The sequence below is a fragment of the Centruroides sculpturatus genome, unplaced genomic scaffold, assembly GCF_000671375.1.
Source record: "Centruroides sculpturatus isolate CEXI.00-Female unplaced genomic scaffold, Cexi_2.0 scaffold991, whole genome shotgun sequence".
Taxonomy (NCBI): Eukaryota; Metazoa; Arthropoda; class Arachnida; order Scorpiones; family Buthidae; genus Centruroides; species Centruroides sculpturatus.
In genome coordinates, this window is record NW_019385208.1 from 171,230 (window position 1) to 191,196 (window position 19,967).

The following is a 19,967-nucleotide window of genomic DNA, read 5'->3' on the forward strand; positions in this document are numbered from 1 at the left end:
AGTTTACGGACTACGGCTGTTTGAAAGGTTTTCTTCCATAAAATTAATCGATTCTAGACTAATTTGACTCAACATTTCCAAAACACGTATATTTTTTTGGGAATAATCCATATAAACTATGCTATAAACAAAAAATTGTAGAATTACTTACCGAGTGTGCACCATTCGACAACGCCATCGCTTAAGATTGTTTTTGTCAAAGAGCGGCACATCGAACGGCGGGCGTGTGTTTCCTGATAAGTTATTTTTCTGCGAAAAATTCGCTGGACTTTGGAGACATCATTAATATAAATATAATTTTTATGGCCATTAAATAATAAATGGTTTTTAGTAGGTCCACTGCTCGTTTAAACTCAACGGTTTGTGCAATATCTGCTATTGATCCAGATTCGACCAATCCTGTCATGACACGAGTCAGCGATGACATTTTATTGTATTATATGAGTCTCTTTTAGCATGTTTATATAAGAATACAATCGCAATTTTTTCGCCATTTTATATTAATCTGTATTATATGAACCCATGTTATAGGGGGGTCTACTGTACAAAGAAATGATATGATATATGCAACAAGTGATTGCATGATTTCATTTGGACTGCTTTCCATCGTACGATGGACATGCTATACTTTGAATGAAATTTTGTTTATTCTGATGATAACTTGTGCAACAGTGTGTACAATATTTTATAGCTTTCAAATTTTAGTAAACATTACATTGGAAATCTCCTTCAACAGAAAAAAATGCCACTGAACTGTGAATAAGAGGCGAATGGCCAGCTACATCATATAAATATAGTCATTCCAATATTTTTAATTGCAACAAAACTGGACTATTTTACAAGTGCTAACAAAAACCTTGTCATCTTAAAATGAAAGATGTAAGGGAGGAAAATAGATGAAAGAAAAAATTACTATATTGTTGTGCAGAAATATGACAGAACTAAAAATTAGTTGTCGTCGGTCAAAGAAAAAATCCCATGCATATTTAAAAATATTTGAGTAATAGTAAAATTATATTACTATTGGCACATTATTAGTAGTACATTATAGTAAAATAAATAAATCATTATTACACTGCTAAAATCTCGTAAGCAACATAACAGACAAATTATTCTTATGATATAACAAGCTTGGTCAAGCCAATCTGATAGCACGCTCCACAAAAGCAAATCAAAATCAAATACAGGTAGCCCTCGGTTTACGCCAGCTCAATTTAAGCTGAATCACAATAACGCTGCTGCACAATTTGCCGTTTTGCGGTGTAATTCCCCGATTTTTCCCTATGCTAGACTGATTTTCATTTCAGTGTTGACGTATTTACCGAGCCGCAACATTGTACATTCGTTAAAACAAAGATTTTTATTGAATATATTTATTTTTTCTGTTTAATATTATTGGGTATGTATACATTTGCATTAAATTAATATTAAAATACTAAACGTTTAGGTACCCACGAGTCAAGTTATTAAACTATCGTTAGTGAGACAAATCTACTTCTTGTGGCCAGACGATATCTATCTCCCCTTAGCCATCTAGAATTTTCCCGCTCAAACTGACCTTATATATGCACTATGGCGACCGGTGGTCAACCAATCAGTGTCTCCACTCGTCTGTAGCTGTACGTCGGGTTAACATATCCTTTCGACTATGGAAAGTTTGACGGATGAACTTTGTGAGTTAGACAATGATTGGGAGCAAAGTGCAAATGTAAAAAGGAGCACCATTGCATCCATTCGACCATATTCCAAAATTCTCAATGAAAGAAAACAAAAATGTAAATAATTAAAGATGGATGCTTTTTCCGAAAAATGTGAGAGATCCGAAACTAAAATTTTTTAATAAAAACATTTCACTTTATTTTATGATAAAATACATTTTAAAAATTAAATTTATTTGTACTTTGTATTATATTGTATTAATAAACAAAATTATTTGAGTATTTTTCACTTATGTGGAACCTAACCCTATACCTCAGTGTAAATATGGGTTCATTTTATGCCGATTCGATTTGCGCCAGCTTTTGTAAGAACGGAACTGCGGCATAAATCGAGGGCTACCTGTATTAATTTTGTTTAAAATAAATTTTATAAATTTTTGGAATCAAGTAGTTGTACATGCACATGGACATGTGCAATAAATGGATTGAATGAAACATAATACATAGGTAACAAAAGTGAAGTCATTGTGCATGTGCATGGACATCTGACAGACGGACAAAAGTCCTAACATAAGCACTTCACTACTATAGTGGAGTGTGCTAAAAATATAAAAATAATTGCTTTTCCTCCCGTGGATATTATGTGACAACCACTTAAGCACCTAGCCAATACAGCTAATAGATAACTTCAAAATAGTCAAGTGTGACAACCACATATACTAATTGTCTACTAAACTACTCGTTGATAACTATATAAGTGCAATGTGCAAAGATGCTGCAAATAGTCATTGCAGCATGTTCTAGCCTTATCCCAAAAGTGGATTAAACATGTGTCTATCTTGCTATTATATTGTGCTATCTCACTGTGTTAAGAAACAACAGCACTTACAATTATTACAGTGAATGGGATTAAGCAGACAATTTCCAGAGGATAATACCAGTGTATAATAGTGACAGATATGTGATTTTCAAATTGATGTTTTGTGAGCCAAAGATGTCAGTTACACAGTTGTTGATACAGTAGAGCCTCAAAAACTCGGCCTAATGTGGACCGAAGGGTGGCTGAGTTTGTGAAAATGCCAGGTTATCGGGAATGGGGTTAAAAAAAATAAGTATGAGTGTTTCCTCAGAAAATACTGTACTGTACTTGTATGTATTGTTTACTTGAGAATACAACAGAGAATAAACTGCCCAAATACCCTTAAAGAAAGGAAAAGTACATCTTTTATGAAGGCATAGAGTCTTTACTACATGAAAATGAAAATTAATGAATACACTGTACAGTAATTTACCTGATAAGACAGACCTCAGAAAAATACTTTGAGCATAGAGCTGTCTTTATCATGAAAATTAATTAACTAAGGATTTTTTTGCCCTGCCAGGGTGTGGCCGAGTTATCCGGAGTGCCGAGTTTTCGAGGCTCTACTGTAGTGCAATAACAACAAATTAGAACTCCAGAGCATGGAAAATGCTTCATTTCTCATATCAATAGCAAAAAACACACTATGCCAAAAATGATCATGGAAACAACTCTACTAATAATCCCAGTGATATGGGTACTTTTGATTTAACATATACAGTTCCATAATAATTTAGGACTACTCATTAAAATGAATACTATAACAATAAATTTATGCATTCATGTTACTAATAGCATAGACAATATTAAATTTGTTAGTACTGTTATTAGGTATGATGTTTTCATAATAATACTTTCTACATTTGTATTTTAATTTAGGCCTAATTGTATTCATTTGTCTGTAGCATTGTGAGAAACATTGGCAAAACAGAATAAAAGTCAACATGAATGTACCAATAATGGTGTAAATTTTCAATGTCAAATTGAGGGTTAGTTTAATTGCTATACAGTACATCATTTTAATTTTATTGTAGGATCACACTTGTAAGACTAAGTACTTTGACCTTCTTGGCATTTAATAAATACATAAATAAATAATTTAAATTCTGTGGACAAAGTTATGGCTATTTCATAACATTGCAGATAGTCAGTTATCTGATGAAGGCACAAGTGAAGAAAGTGAGTGAGAGGAAGCAGAAGGAAACTTTCTGTCTACTGAATCTAGTTACATCCCAGACAAAAGCTCCAACAGTGAGGATAATAGCAAGGTTGCGGCTGATGTTTTCTCATTGAAAACTTTGGCCTCAACCTCGCTTTAGCAAAAATGAGTCACCAATGGGACAAGATCCTGAGATGACTACATTGAAAATAAAGAAATTGCTGATGATATGACTGGCAATGCAATTTCAGAAGGCAACACATGGCATAAGAGGAATTGCAAATCAAAGCCAAAAGAATGGATCAAGAGTATCAAATGGGAAGAATAGGAGAGGAGACTATCATGGCTTTAAAACAGGGCTTCTTAAACTTTTTTTATTCACGACCCCATTTATGGTTGCAAATTTTTTCGCGACCCCCCCCAAAATATATATATATCTATACTAATATAATAAAGAGGTAATGTTTGTATGTATGTTAGTTTGAATGAGCGGGTAATCTCCAAAACTACTCATCCGATTTCAAAAATTTTTTCACCAATATTTAGAATGGAACTTCAGGATGGACATAGGCTGTATATTATTCCGTTAAACATGGGGGATGGACAGTTCTTTACGGTAAGCCTTACGGGGAAGGCTTACCGTAAAGAACTCTGCTTCTATTTATACTATTTTAGATGCGGTTTTTTGCATTTTTGATTGCATTTTAATAGGGTACGTCAACAGAATGTACACTAAGAAGGGATTTTTCGATATTCCCCCCGGGGGGAGAGGGACAGGATTAAGGCTTACTGTGAAGAACTTCACTTCTATTATACTATTTTAGATGCGATTTTTTGCGTTTTTGATTGCATTTTAATAGAGTACGTCAAGAGAATGTACACAAAGAAGGGATTTTTCGATATTCCCCCGGGGGAGAGGGACAGGATTAAGGCTTACTGTGAAGAACTTTACTTCTATTATACTATTTTAGATGCGATTTTTTGCATTTTTGATTGCATTTTAATAGAGTACGTCAAGAGAATGTACACTAAGAAAAAATTTTTTGAAAAATTTTCCTCCACGGGGGAAGTGTTATACGTTTATAATAGATACATTTTGAGCCACAACAAGGCGTGGCGGGGTCTGCTAGTATAAAATAAAGATATATACAAATTTACAAAAACAATAATGATGTACTACCATAGTTCACTCTTGTGTTACAATGGAACAGAGACAACTGAATACTCTGAAAAGCGACAACACTACACTAGTTCAAACTACAATCAGTGTTGCCAAATCGTCTCGCTGCACCAGAAGTGACACAAACCGCAACTCACGAAACCTAAGACACAAAGCATACCATTTTCAAACTCACAAATTATTTTCAATATTTTGCATTAAAATCTCGCAACCCCAAGATTTTGCTAAGCGACCCCAAATGGGGTCGCGACCCATAGTTTAAGAAGCCCTGCTTTAAAAGGATGACACTGATAAAAGACATAGTAACATCTGCAACACCTTGCATGTCAATAGAATGTTGAAGAATTAAGGTCATGCCTGTGTGAATATTCCGGAAGATGAAGGGCAAAACTTATTCACCTATTTTCAGAATGATATGAACTGGAGTCAAAGGTCTATATCAGCAGTCTGATAAAAGTCAAGTCACCAAAAAAGGCCATGTAAACATGAGATGAGTCCCTGATGTAAGTCAGGCACTTTTAATTACACATTAAAGGTGAACAATGAGATTAAGTCTGTAAAAGAATGTTTCTGGATACATTGGGTCTAAAGGAGTGGTGTGTTAAGAATTGGTATTGAAAGACCAGCAGGGTATGCACTACAAAGAATATATGAAGATCTCAAAGCAAAATGGATGCAGCAAAGGAAGTTAGAAAAAAATTGCAATCATGTTTCTGAAACAGCTGCCAAAACTGTATTTAGAACCAGTCATAATACCAAAATCTGAGCTGTACAAGATTTATTCTGCCAAATGTAAGGAATGAAATGAAACATCTATAAAAATCTGTAGAAAAGTATTCTTAGACATCTTTAAGTCTCAAAATCTGGATCTATTTCACAAAGTAAGGAAGTTTGCAAAAAGCAACAGCAGAAAAAAGATGAAACTGGAAGTCTAGGAATAAAGAAGCAGTCATTAAGGAGATAATGCAGTTTATACATTGGATCTTCAATCCATCAAACTTTCATCAATGTCAAAAGAATGTGTCTTATGCTATAAAATAAAATTGTGTGTTCATAATTTTGCATTAAATGACATAATAACCAGGAATGTGTCTTGTTTGGAATGAAAGTGAGGATGATTTGGCTGCATCCATGCATTAGTAATAGCAGAAGCTGAAACTATCACAGTATATAAAAACACTGCACACATCTTACACTTTTCCAGCAATTAATTTTAATTAAAACAAATGTTTTCAGCCTGATTGATAAGCCATCAGGTTTTTAGACACACTATTTTTGGAACATACTAATAAAAATAGAATCTCTATTTAAAAACCTGATGAAAGTTTATTAGAAAACTTTCCTTTCTTGTTGGGATCACCAGCTATATTCCAATTAGGAAATTCTTGAGAATTCTTTAATTCTGCATCTGCAAGTGTATAGGAATGTTACCGGAAATTTAACAATCCAAAACTTATGGTTTAATTATGTTCATTTTGACTGATTATGTACATAACTAGATTACATTTTATTTTAAATTAATTTTGTATTTATACCTAGCTTTTAATAATTTTAGTTACTGATGAAGAGCCATAAAATGTAAGTCAGACAGAAATGCATCTAGTTATGTATTTAATCAATCAAAATGAACATAATTAAATAAGTTTTGGATCATTGAATTACTGGTAACATTCCTATTAGGGTTTCTCATTTCCCGGGAAATTTGCCTCCAGCGGGATTACGAGAAAAATAATTTCTTTTCCCGGGATCCCGGGAAATTCCGGGATGAGATAGCAAAATAGAATTTTATATGAATAAAAAAGATCATACAGGAATATCATAAATTTGAATAATTTAATTTATTTTCTAGTAAGTAACTAAAAGTGTAGGGCCAATCTCACCCATACGGACACGTTAGGCTCAATTAATTTATGTTCTCCTACATTATAAGATGAAAGTAAAATAAAGCGTTTCATTGGGATTTTTTAATGATTACGAAAAAAAATGCTATTTTACTTCTAAAGATGAAATAAAAAATAAACTAAAGTGCGATGAGTGATATTTACTTTCAGCCAGTGCTCCGCTGTTCAATGATGCGCAAACACAATACATAGATATTACATGAACTAACAAGTAGAGACTTGTAAAACATAGGTAGTAATATGCAGCAAGAAATCTCAAAATTTCTCTCTTAGGTGAGTCTTCAAGATGCAACTTTTCGTATAATAAATAATAGAAAGAAAACTTGACATAGTAAATTATTATTGAAATGCGAGATTTCCCGGGAAAATAAAATTTCCCGGGATTTTTCTCGTAGGGAATAAACGGCGAGAATCCCGGGAAAGAAACCCTAATTCCTATACGCTTGCAGATGCAGGATTATGGAATTCTCAAGAATTTTCTAATTAACAGAAAACATTTGTTTTAATTAAAGTTAATTGCTGGAAAAGTGTGTAAGATGTGTTCAGTGTTTTTATGTATTTGCATCATGCATGACACCAAACAAAAAAATCTGTCTTTGTCCTTTATAGTGATGAATGCACAAATCAAAACCAAAATTAGTTTTGAGTAATGCTTTGCTAAAGTTGTCTTTAGAAAAAAATGTTACTGTTATCCAATATTCACAGAGAAAACTAAAAAAACAGAGAAATTAACCTGTCATCTGACTACAGCTCTGTTTATAAAAAACCAAGACCAAACCAACCATACCAGGTTCATTATCTCAACCACCAATTCTTTGCAGATTATACCAAACTAAAGTTTTTTCTTCTGTTAGGTTAGGAAATTCCATAGGTGGCCCTGCTGTCACAGATGATGTTTCATCTAAATACACTCCCAGAAGAGAATTATACTATAAAATGTGTGTTTATAATTGGGCTGTGCTTCCAAGAAGGATCAGGAAAGATGCATCAGCTCATGTATGCCATATGTATGCTTCTCATTTGAAAATGAGTGATAACTTCAAGCATTTATGAGAAATTAAGACATTTCCTCACAAGTGCCACTCAAACTGACAACTTGGCACATTAATATCAAAACAATAACTGTTGTCGCTTCTCTTTTATGTTTTAACTGCTCTGTATGGGTGCTGTGCTCTATAGTCATTTTATCTGGAAATATAATTAATTATTTTAAGCATTTACAGCCAAGCTAAGTTATTATCTTGGTTGTGACTATAAAAGCATGTATGATACATACCCTACTGAGCAGATATGCTGTGAATGGAAAATATGTAAGTGATAGTTTACCTATTTTACTAGTCATCAATGTTACTTTATTCTGCCTTCTTGACATTGATTTCTTTATTACTCTCAAAAATTGTTACATTTCATGTGTAGTTAGTTATGATATAGTTTTTTTTATGCATCCTGTAAAATTTTGGGTTTGGCACGTAAAGATTTCAGCAGCACAATAATGAAATATCACATATAATAGCAGTTCCCAAACTATTAAGATCTATAGATCCTTTCAAAAATGAAATAATGTTTGCAGATCCTATATGAAAATTAAATTTTCTCAAAAGACAATTCAAAGTTTTGTGTGTAAAACACAATTTATTCTTATTTTTATTCTATTCTATCAATATATTTTTAGGAAAATGCATATTACTAGATGCCTAATGATGCTTTGCAGATTTTCTGGAACTGATCTGCAGATGCATTTTGAGCAGCACTGACTTAATGATTTCATTCAATTCTTGTGATATTTTGTTTGTATCACTTCTATACAGATTTTTACCCACACAAACATATACATTATTTGGAAATGCAAAATCAGACTTCACTATATTGTACTTACAAATGAATAGTTTTTGGATATTTATTTGGAAAACTTGGAAATAGAAATATCAAACATAAGATGAAATGCTACTAAATAATCTAAATTAGTTTCTTTAAATATAAGATAACAAAGGTATTATTCAGTTCTTCATTAAAGTTTAGAATATCAAAATTAGACATCCAAATAAAATTATAGAGTTTATTCAGAAAAGAATCTTTCAATGTATAATGTTTTTTCTATTTGAATAAATTTTTATTTGCAGATTGCCAAAATTGTATCAACATCAACAATATAGTTTTGAAATTAATGTATCTATTGTCTAAATTATCTTTTATTGCTTTGACTTTTGATATTTTTGTATTAAATAAAGTAGTTTTATAAGAAACAGCAGTCATTTGAATACAATTTGTCAACTTGACTGAATATTGCAAGGAAACAAATTGTTTAAGCCATGTTTAAGTCAGCAAATTTCATATATCATGTATAAAAACCATATAAAATAAAATTCAAGATTTATTTGTTAAATAGGAACTAAACTTTTTCACAGCTGTTTGTGAAATGTTTAAAAATAGAATAATAATCTCATTACAGTAAACTAAGTTATGTGATAAACTTCTTATCAGACTGAATTATTTATTACAAATGACATAAATGGTGTTTCTGAAAATAGCAGTGGCGTAGCGTAGGGGGATGGCAGGGGTAGCCCGTCCCGGGCGGCAAAATTTCACAATAAATAAATATCTTATAAAAATTTGAACCAATTGAAATGAGCACAGAATTTTTCATTACTTATTCTGTGACGAAATTGAATTTTAGTCTTTTAAATTGAGATACCTAAATAAGGGGGCAGTGAAATTTTCCTCCACCCCAAGCAGCTGACATCCATGCTATGCCACTGGAAAATAGTGTTCATTGTTTGTAAGATTAAAATATTAATGCAAAGAAACTGGTTATAAACATTGATTTATGTTAATCATTTAAAATATTTCAAATACCTGTAAAATTTGAATATAGGTGTAGATAACAAGAAACAAACTGGAGCAGCAGTGGCAGTTACTTCTCTTAGGTAAACATCATACTAAAAACAATTAAAACAAATAAATAATTAATACTTTTACGACATGATATTTAATTATTTCTTTAATATTGATCAAATGTTTCATAGAAATTCATTTGTTCATATTAGTTTACTATTAACTGTTTTTATATAAGGTAACAAATTCAAGGATTGTACCAAAAGTAATGGTTAACATTCTATTATGAATAAGCTAGTGAAAATAAAACGATGCATAATATATATCTAGTAATAACAATTGCCATCTTATTCTGCAATAGCTGCTCCCATACTACCGAGATCTAGGACTGATTCGAAAATCAACAAATGTTTGCTGACTCTCTACGTATACTTCATATATATGGACTCTACGTACTATGTCCATATATATGAATTAGAATCAAAAATAAATCTCTAACTTTTGACACTAAGTTTTATTACATATCACATCAAAATTCTTACATCGCATCACTTACAAGATAAGCCACTACTACAGCTACCAGGGCTGTGGAGTCAGAGTTGGAGTCGTGGAGTTTTGGTGTTTTAGCTGGAGTCGAAGTCGGAGTCGTAAAAAAATCCACCGACTCCGACTCATTTTTTACTTCCCAACTTGTTATGTATATAAAACGGAAAAGTATTGGAATAGTGTCAAATTTGACCCTCCGAATTTTTTTGCAGATCTACATGTTTGGAGACCTCCCGAACCCCTCAAAAAAGTCAATAAAAGTTGGAAAAATTCACATGCACGTGTGTGTTGGCATCTAATTTGTTTAATTTCTTTATTTTCTGTTCTGGGATATTAAACAATATCTCAGAATGGGTAAAGTTTAAGAAACGAAATGTGGCACTGTAGCTTGCATATAAAGGGGCATTAATACTATTAAAAAATAAATAAAACTCATCTCTACCCTCAAAGTAAGCTTTTTTGTCATTTTTGTCATCTTAACAGTAAAACACGTTAAGATGTTCTCGCCTAAGATGTTAGAATGTATATGGGGACATGATTTAGTTCAACCACTTTGATGCTTAATAACTAACTCCTGTTTTGTTTTCTGAAATCGTGTTTTAGTATTTTTGAATACTAAAACATGGTTTCAGAAAACAAATCAACTATGCGTTATTGGTTATAGAAATGGCAAATTCCATCAAGAAAAGAAAAATAATGTATACAAATGGATACTACATACATCGCAAGGATACAAGTTGACTGATGAGGGGCTAAGTGCCCGAAACGTGTAGAAGTACCCATACAAACTGAATAAAGATGGAAAAAAGCCAAGTGTTTAATTAATAACACAATCTTGTGTTCAACAGTCAAAAACTAACTCCTGTGTTAACCATCTGACTCTGATTTAAAAACCACAGAAATTATTAGGCTTCAAACAGGGTAAACAAAATCATGCCTCCCACACACAGTCTAACATCTACACATATAGAAAAAACCTCGAATCTTTTGCATATCTCGAAATTTCGAGGTGTTCCGAGTCCAAAAATGTAAAAATTTGGGAGGGGTCATTTTTTGACCGAGCGATACACTTTCCCTCTGTTATATATAACAGCTGGAAAAGTAAAAATTATCGAATATATATTTATATATTACTTAGAGGAGTCTTATAGCTTTGGAATAAAAAGTTTCTACATTCTATCTTTATTAGAACTCTGTTTATTGAATCTTTTATTCTGAGGTGACGTGATGACATGAGAATTTCCGGGTCTCTTTCGGTTACATGTCCGCCCTTGGTTGGAGTCAGATGGTAAGGAAGAGTCTGAGTTGGAGTCAGCAGATTTTTACGTGACTCCACAGCCCTGACAGCTATACATGTTTTCATGCATCAATACCTCTGGTCAAAGCTATTTTTTTTTTTTGTGTTGTGTTTATGGACTCCCATCACTAGTTTCCACCCCTGCTATTGATTGGAACCTACAATCCTTCAATTTCTTTTTTATTTTAAAATACAAATAAAGGCAAGACCAAAGGATAAAGTTGTTGAGAAAACATTGTTAAGCTCTTCTTAGTCAGTTATCCATTAACCAGGAAAGACAGACAGAAGCTAAATTTCTAGAGAAAAATACAATTTTTGTGGACTTTAGAACTAATCCACAGACCCTAATTTGGGAAATGCCACTCTACAATAAGAATGACATCACTTCCATCGGCCACATCGTAACAATACAATATGAACAAATGGAAAGCAATATGATATCATTTTAAAAGTGTGTCTGCAGTATTGGACAATAAGTNTGCCATTATCCATTGGTAAAAGTTAAAGTACGTAATGTATGAATCAACATTATAAATCGGGGTAAAAGTTTATCCTTAGTTCTACTTAATGGCACTGAAAATTAACACTGACACATTCATACTGTTCAACAGTAACTGAGGAACACAAGAATAACTCTGGTAAACATTAGTTCTAAATCGAGGCAACGGGATTTGTGTCAGTTTCGGGTCGTAGTTAAAATCCTTATTATTTGTTTATCGTACTGTCGACGTTGTTGAATTCATTACACGTTAAATAAAATGGAATGTAGTGAGTGTGGTTTAAAATATACCGGTACAATACTTGTGTTTTCTATTCACGATTATAAATTATAAATGCTTTGTTCGAAATTATTAGTTAAAAGTGACAATAAAATAAATTTATGAATAGACACCTTGATTAAAAATGAATTATTCTATAAAAAATTAATATTATAAGATTATGAAATGGAATTATGAATAAAATAAAACGTAGGGGGACTTAAAATTTATGATCTATGACAGTTATAATATATAGAACTATTAGGTTTAATGTTCGTTTCCAAACCGCTCGTTATAATGTACTTGATGATATTTTCTGCTTTGTGTTTCTGTTTCCATTCCTTAAAATCACTAAATGAATTAAATACCTGATTATAATTAAATATAGTAATATCGTGTAGCTCTCTGAAGCGTAACAATATTATTGTATATTGTTACACTTCAGAGAGCTACACGATATTACTATATTTAATTATAATCAGGTATTTAATTCATTTAGTGATTTTAAGGAATGGAAACAGAAACACAAAGCAGAAAATATCATCAAGTACATTATAACGAGCGGTTTGGAAACGAACATTAAACCTAATAGTTCTATATATTATAACTGTCATAGATCATAAATTTTAAGTCCCCCTACGTTTTATTTTATTCATAATTCCATTTCATAATCTTATAATATTAATTTTTTATAGAATAATTCATTTTTAATCAAGGTGTCTATTCATAAATTTATTTTATTGTCACTTTTAACTAATAATTTCGAACAAAGCATTTATAATTTATAATCGTGAATAGAAAACACAAGTATTGTACCGGTATATTTTAAACCACACTCACTACATTCCATTTTATTTAACGTGTAATGAATTCAACAACGTCGACAGTACGATAAACAAATAATAAGGATTTTAACTACGACCCGAAACTGACACAAATCCCGTTGCCTCGATTTAGAACTAATGTTTACCAGAGTTATTCTTGTGTTCCTCAGTTACTGTTGAACAGTATGAATGTGTCAGTGTTAATTTTCAGTGCCATTAAGTAGAACTAAGGATAAACTTTTACCCCGATTTATAATGTTGATTCATACATTACGTACTTTAACTTTTACCAATGGATAATGGCATTCGATTCCGCTCTGCCTGTCGATCCTGATTAAAATATCGATTGAATCTTGACTTTTCGTAAAAATATTTAATAACAAACCCATAAGCCTACTCACGTGTACTGCAAGGTCTTAGATTAAGACCTTGCGTGTACTGTACACTACTCGTTTCCTGGCACCAGAAGTGTTGCCACCATACTCAACTTTTTTTTTCCTCGGACCACACATGTGATAGCTATTACACGCGGCCTTCAATATAACGATTATAATAAAAAACGTACGTAATTTCTCACTCATCCTAGAAAATTAATGTTGATATTGCGAACATTTTTTCACAATTTCATTTAAATCAAGCTGGTGCTGCTCGTAAAACGGCATCCGGGTGTGAATCGGTAAGCCGGTTTCTATATATGTTCTTTGCATATTTCATTTTTGAGTATGACGTTTCGCATAGATACGTTGATGCAACAACGTAAGTAAAATTTGAGCACATTTTTTTACAGTTTTATATTGTTCGGGCACTATTTTCCAGAAGTCGACGTAATTATTTTCCGCCCTCTTTTGTTTAAAAATAGCTTCCGGGTGTATTGTTCTTCGTTTCAATAAATTCGTCAAATAGTTCTGCGTAATTACATGCCAATATATCAGCCAGTTCGATATTATTGCCGGTTCCGAGAGCCAGGGATTTTCAATGAACAACAGCATATTTTTTATTTTTCTTAGATGGTGAAATCTATTGATGTGTTTAAATTCCTCGGATAGCGCAATTAAATAATTTGAAAAAAATTATAGTTTTCTGGAGAAACGTTAATACCGTTTTGTTTAGTTTTTGTCACGGTTGGAAAATTTCGCAGTATTTTGTTTTGTATTTCTTGGTAATAAATGTTTAATTTTTCTTCCTTCGAAGGAAAATATTTTATTCGCCATCTGTGAAATTATTTTATTTTTACCCTGTAAACCAGCATTGATACTGTTAAGCTGTTCTGTAATGTCGCGCAGAAACGCTACAATACACCACCATTCATCATTTTGCAGTTTACTGTAAATTTTATTATTTTGCCGTAAAAACAGCATTATTTCTTTTCGCAAAGAAAAAAAACCTTTCCAGAACTTTTCTTCCGCTAAGCCAACGTACCGAGGTATGTAAAAGAACATCACCGTATTGACTACCTACTTCCACTAAAAGACTTTTAAATTTTCTGTGGTTCAGTTCTCGTGCTCTGATATAATTGCTAAACCGTGTTTGTTTTGCACTACAAAATAGTCAAATTTCCATTCGTCTCGAACAATCCATTTTCGTCAGACATTTTTCGTTTGTATTTGGAAGACACTCCCGACATGGTTGATAATATTTATAAATTACAGTTTCTCAAATAAAATGGTCGCTAATTCAGCGTGATTTATTGTTTACTCAATTACAACTCTTAAGGTACTTTAACAAATACAGATAGAGTCACACGACACGAGCAAAGCAAACAAATTATGACCTGTTATGACTTATAATATCGCGTATAGGCGCTACGGGTCTCAGTAAATTACTAAGTCTAGCTTTGCTTTTACCGTCCCTCGCGGATCGCCGCCCGATGGTCAGCACACGTTCACAATGCTCGAACAACCCGCAGCCCGCTGAGCTTTTTTGCGAGTGGTACGGGCCACTCGCAAAAAAGCTCAGCGGGCTGCGGGTTGAGTATGGTGGGTTTAGAATCTACATAGGACGCGGTCGCTCTGCGTCTCCGCTACTACGGGAGTGCGCCGCTGTTCGTAGGCATTTAGGAGCGACGGTGAAAGAAAGATGGCGGCACCATACCATAGATAGTATCGCGACGGAGTGATCTACGATTTTAAAATATGCGTTTTTTTGAGACAAAAGAAAGGTTCCAATTGTAACATTTTACCATAAAATGATTATCTTGCCGACAAAGTAGCTACGAAAAAACTAGAATGCCGGCTATCATTTGAAGACACGTCGCGTGCACTAACTCGCGCTTTCACAACTTGTAAATTTTCATTCATAAAACCACATAATGGAGCCGAAACGAAACTGTCTGAGCCACGGAGGACGTCGTGTTACTTTCCACCGTAAACTACTACGAGCGGCCGTTTTTGTCGTCAGAAGGCGCGCACTCCGTTCCGCAAGAACTTTTAAACAGATGCCACTCGCGCGGAGGAATAAAAGAACTCTCCCTATGTAGTAGCTTATCGTCCCCACCTTACATATAATTTGCTGTTATATAACTTTACTTTTTTAAAATTAAAGGGATTAGTTATATAAAACATATATGTTTTAGATAATAAATTTTAGTTATAAGCATTTAATCTGAATTTTAAGGTAATTTCATTATGTTCTCTTTTTAAGAAGTTGATTTCGAAAAATAAATCGTCGTTGTCAAATCTTAACTCGTGAATTTTTGTTATAGAATGTTACGAATCGTTTAACGTTTTGCGGATATGTAAATTACGTTTCTCGGGAGTACTAATGCGAAACAAACTTTGATACTTTAATGTTGTCTGTTGTTTTTTTTGAACTTTTTGTTTTTTCATTTTCGAGTGCAAATGGACAATACAGCAATTGCCAAAATTGTTTTCCGAGGTAAAGGTGTCTTACGTGCCGAACTTTGGTACTTACTCGTTCTGGTAGCTACTTGTTCGTACTTACGTACGAACCGAGGTGTTTTGTTCGCGAAGTCACAAGATGAATTTGTATTTTGCTAATTACGAAGCATTAAAATGGAGAAGCGACATTACATCGGGCCGTGAAAACGGATTTGCTTAGTCAAAACTGATTCGAAGGTTTCCGTATTTCTTTTTTGACTGCTCTTCGGTTTATTTGACTGCTCTTCGGTGTCTAGAATTAATTTCTGTAGAATTTTGTCAAATGCGGTCGGGAATAAATCACTGTACACAGTCGATTGGAACGATTACGTAAGCGAGGTAAGTGCCAATTCGTTAATTTCTCGATATGTAGTAAAAATAGGCGGTTCGAACAAATTTGGGTTAATGTCCAGGGTCGTAGACCATCATGGCGGCTCTTCCTGTTTTAGCCTCGAAACCGGACCGCTTTGGAGACGACGTGTCACGTGACGACGCGAGCGCCTGCGCGACGTGTGACGTGACGACGCAAGCGCCTGCGCGTCACGCCAGAGTCGGCGAATGAGTGCGGACAAAGGTGAGTAAAAAAAAAATGTTATTTTGTTATTTTGGTTAAAGTCCAGATACGTACACTCATGGCGGCTGATCGCCGATTCCAGCAAAGACAAGAAAGCACACAGTGGGGACGCACGTTCTAACCTAACCTAACCTATTCTAATAAATTATCATAATTATTACCAATTATATTATTAGAATAGGTTAGGTTAGGTTAGAACGTGCGTCCCCACTGTTTGCTTTCTTGTCTTTGCTGGAATCGGCGATCAGCCGCCATGAGTGTACGTATCTGGACTTTAACCAAAATAACAAAATAACATGTTTTTTTTTTTTACTCACCTTTGTCCGCACTCATTCGCCGACTCTGGCGTGACGCGCAGGCGCTTGCGTCGTCACGTCACACGTCGCGCAGGCGCTCGCGTCGTCTCCAAAGCGGTCCGGTTTCGAGGCTAAAACAGGAAGAGCCGCCATGATGGTCTACGACCCTGGACATTAACCCAAATTTGTACAGTTGGACGACTCTCTTTACACGCAGAAAACGTGTTGGATGTGTTTTTCTACACTGATCTACAGCATTGGGTATTCGGTGGGATTTGGCGTCGATTGCACTCGAAGACCGAAACGTTTACTGCGATGAAAAACGAAATCCGCTGGTTTATGCCTCCCGCGTAGTGAAAAAAACCTTGTTGTTTGTTCATTTTCTCATGTTTTTTAAAAATATAAATAACACAATAAAATAGCGGTAAAAATCGACTAGTTAACAGAAAAGTGCCATTCCATTTCAAAGAAAAGTTTGAAAACGCGAAGTTATTTTCAAAGCAGACTAGTCACGTGTTTGGATAATTTGCATACGTCAACGCTTTATCCACGCGGACGGCGGACGTACTGGTTGATTGCGTGATTGAAGCTACGTCGAACAAACCCGAAAAGCGAATGTCTGGTCTCGCGATCGAAGTTTAATGCCGGCTCTCCACGGTCACGCGATGATTCATCTTTTTGGATGTCTGAGGTAACCGTAAAAGCCGATATATCTTTTACTGAAAGTAGGTTAAGTGCCAGTGCGGAGAAAAAGCCGATTATATCGGCTTTTACTAAGCCCCGTAATTAAAGTTATTCATTGTTTTCTTTAAATGCAATTTTTGCATTATCTGTTAGTGAAGTATTTACTTTTTTTTTTGTATTCGTGTGTTAGTGCATAAAAGTTATCGTATATATTTTAAATTTTAGCTTAATATTTTTAATTCTTCCTTTTTGACGAAATATCAACCGTGCTGCCACTTTTCCTACGTTTGTTATTACATTTGCATCAATTCTTTCATCTTTCGCCAGATTAATTATAAGTTTTAATTTATTAATTTAATTAAATAGTAATTATTAATGTAAATTAGGTTTTTTAATAAATATTTTAATATTTATAAATAAATTTTGTAAAATAATTATTTTGGAGCATTATCTAAACTTTATATATAAATGAGGATGTTCGTTCGTTCGCTGTACCTTCCTAGACCGTTCGATCAATTTCTACGAAACTCGTCAGTTACGTTTAGATACTTCTAATTTAGATAATGTCTTACATCCCGCCCCAAAATATTATCGAATTCCTGTAAATCCATTCATTTTTATCTTTTTTGCTGATTTATTCGTAGCGCCATCTATTGACAAAAATTAACAAAATCATAAACTAAATATAATTCTGACAAAAAATGATAATTTTAAAAATATATGTATATTGCATTCGCTTTATTACTGCTACGAGTTGCGTACAATATTTGCCACTCGGATTTTTATTTCTGAACGATAATTTCTTAATAAGTGTCCGCCGGTAGTGGAATGGGTAAAATTGCCGAACGTCGGTAGTTAGTTTGTCCCGGGTTTGGGCACGGCCGAAGGACTGCCCATGTACAGTTTTCTGGGTTTTCTTTATGTTAGTAATTACCGCCTAAATAGAGGCCGCCTTTATGTAAAAGTCTTCGCGAGATGCATTCCCCTCGACAGATCGCTGAAGTGTCGCGTTGCCATAACCGAATAAACCAAACTAATTCTAACGGGCGATTGATTATTTATTGTGATGATCTCGCAATAAATAATCCGGGCTACGATTTTTCGTCATAATGTTCTCAATTTTTTTAGTGGTGTCTTGGCCCTGCGCATCGTACTTTTCCTGTTAGATGACCCACACCACTCTATCGCGATCTGTGTTGGGGAGGAACTTAATGTAACGTGACCTCGGTCTAATCCGGAAGGTCGTATATAGTTAATCTGGACTTTCTGCTATAAGCTTTTCATATTTGGTCTCGATTTTCATCTATCTAACTTTTTTCTCGAGATTAAGGATCGACAGACGGGAATTTTAAGTCTACAGTTTTTCAAATTGCGGCCAAAAAATTTTTCTATAAACGCAATAGTTACGAGAACACACTTCCCACGTAGTTGATACAATCTGTTGCAAAAATATAAACAATTTATTATCATATAAAAGCAATTATTCTTGCATTTTTACAAGATTTTTTTTTATTTAAACGAGTCATACGAAGTCTTCCAGACATTAAGGTTAGCAACTTCGATCACATGTGGGCCATCACATCCATCCAACACGGATCAGTTTTCAAATATTAATAGTAGACCGGTATTAATTAGTAGTGGTCGACTATCTTCTTTTCCGGTAGGAGGTCAACGACTACTTTGCTCGAATTACTTCGACCCCCTTCTGCAACAATCGCTTCTTTTTATCGGACTAGCGGTATAGTGGCATTCGAATAGGTAAATTACATAATATGAGGTTACCGGCTTGCACAAAATATGATTTAAATGGTTTTCGAGGGTGCTGAGTCTAAATATTTGATCCGTTTTTTTGCGAAATTTGATTGGTTGGCAGATTACCGTTTGATATTCGGCTGCGAATGATTGTTTCTTAGAGTTAACATTTACAATTGGTGTATACTTGACCAATGAAATTGTGTCATTTCTTACCATCCGAGTATCGTGATAAACGTTACATTGGTAGGTTAGAGTAAACTCTTTATATGGTTTTTGTTTAATGTTTGTGATATTATATGTACTTGATTTATATTTACAAAGGTTATCTTATGTAAGAGTGTATCACGCCGAGTGACCAATCTAACTCATTTTAAAAATTCTTTACTCTTCTATTGTAAACAGTTTAAAGAATTTTTAAAATGTGTTAGAGTGGGCACTGGATGTAATAAACTCTTACGTAATATAACCTTTGCAAATGTAAATGAAATTCTATAATATAATATAATAGAAGGGTTAGAAGTACGAAATAATCTAATAATCTTAATCTTTGCTGTTTTATTTTTTGCCCGAGCAATGCCGGGCTCATCTGCTAGTTAATTTTATATTTTCATTTTATGAAACGAAGTTTAGAAATTATAAACGTTGTCCTTTTAAATGGCCATTTAAACCGGGTGGTGACGTAGTGGGGGGTGATTCACGCGACTCTCGCGTCATTATCTGTTTGATTTTTGTTGTTATATAAAAATAATCTCGATTTACGTATATTTA

The 19,967-nt window shown here is 33.8% G+C and overlaps 1 protein-coding gene and 1 long non-coding RNA gene across 3 annotated transcripts in view; one reads left to right on the forward strand and one right to left on the reverse strand.

Annotated features, from left to right (window-relative positions):
* Positions 1-13,477, reverse strand: part of LOC111636131 (putative tRNA (cytidine(32)/guanosine(34)-2'-O)-methyltransferase) — a 32,029-nt gene extending 18,552 nt beyond the window's left edge. Inside the window, exons 1-2 of the mRNA XM_023381309.1 lie at positions 13,293-13,477; positions 9,611-9,693 (exon numbers count right to left, since the gene is read on the reverse strand). The gene's annotated coding sequence lies outside the window, so the exon portion shown is untranslated. The remainder of the gene's footprint in view (positions 1-9,610; positions 9,694-13,292) is intronic.
* A 3,522-nt stretch (positions 13,478-16,999) lies between these two features.
* Positions 17,000-19,967, forward strand: part of LOC111636132 — an 83,375-nt gene continuing 80,407 nt past the window's right edge. The window contains exon 1 of one of the 2 annotated variants that reach the window (XR_002758488.1): positions 17,000-17,451. This is a non-coding gene — a long non-coding RNA (uncharacterized LOC111636132). The remainder of the gene's footprint in view (positions 17,452-19,967) is intronic. The other variant, XR_002758489.1, reaches the window with a different exon arrangement.